The sequence below is a fragment of the Garra rufa genome, chromosome 25, assembly GCF_049309525.1.
Source record: "Garra rufa chromosome 25, GarRuf1.0, whole genome shotgun sequence".
Lineage (NCBI taxonomy): Eukaryota > Metazoa > Chordata > Actinopteri > Cypriniformes > Cyprinidae > Garra > Garra rufa.
In genome coordinates, this window is record NC_133385.1 from 11,667,978 (window position 1) to 11,669,116 (window position 1,139).

The window sequence follows — 1,139 nt, forward strand, 5'->3', positions numbered from 1 at the left end:
GTGTATTTTTTTTTTTATTTCAGATAAATGCTGATCTTTGGATCTTTCTATTCATCAAAGAATCCTGAAAAATATGTTTTAAATTTTGATAATAATAAAAAAAACGTTTCTTGAACAGAGAATCAGCATATTAGAATGATTTCTGAAGGATCATGTGACACTTAAGACGTTGATCACAGGAATAAATTACATTTTAAAATATATTCAAATAGAACACAGTTATTTAAATAGTAAAAATATTTCATATTTCTAAATATTTCATTTTTACAGTACAGTACTTTTGCTGTACTTTAGATCAAATAAATGCAGGCTTGGTGAGCAGAAGAAGCTTTAAAAACATTAGAAATCCTACTGTTCAAAAACTTTTGACTGGCAGTGTACAAATAATCATATTTCAAATGTATAAGCCAGCACGTGTCAGTATACTGTAGGAAACGTAGTCTATACATTAAACAGTGTAATATACAGACTATGACAGATAAAATAACTTGTAAGTTGTAAATAATATAGATCCACACCTCATCTAACACCAACTCACATATATGTCCAGGAAATCCATCATCCACTCATTTGCCGCAAAGTAAATGATAGAAATCGCTCAAATGTTTGTACTCCTTCAATATTTTGCCTTCACCTGTTGCCACCAAGGACCTCCAAAAGGTTTCCTCTAGCGGTATCATACAGAACTGCAAAAAATGCTGAGAAAACGAGAAAACAGTCCCATTGAAATGACAAGGGTAGTCTCTCTCTTTTTTTCAAGCGCTCTTTACACAAATCCGCTTAAGTATTAAATGATTAAAGAAAAAAAAAATCGATCTTGTAATTACAAACAATTGTGATTGGTCCATCCCAGCAAGCGCTGATTAAAGTTACAGGTACCACATACTAATGCAACCTAGGGCCTGATATGGCTACAATCATTTACATTACAATTTTTTAATCTAATAATTATCCTGAATAATTAATTAATAGAATAAAGGGAATAATATAAAAGACAGTGAATAGTAAAAATAAAAAAAATAACTAAAGAAAAAAGGGAACCTCGGCACTATGGGCCAATCAAATGTACAGACGCGACATGACGTAATAGGAAGCGTTTCATGGACACACTGGCGGGAGTTTCGGTTGTTATTAAACAA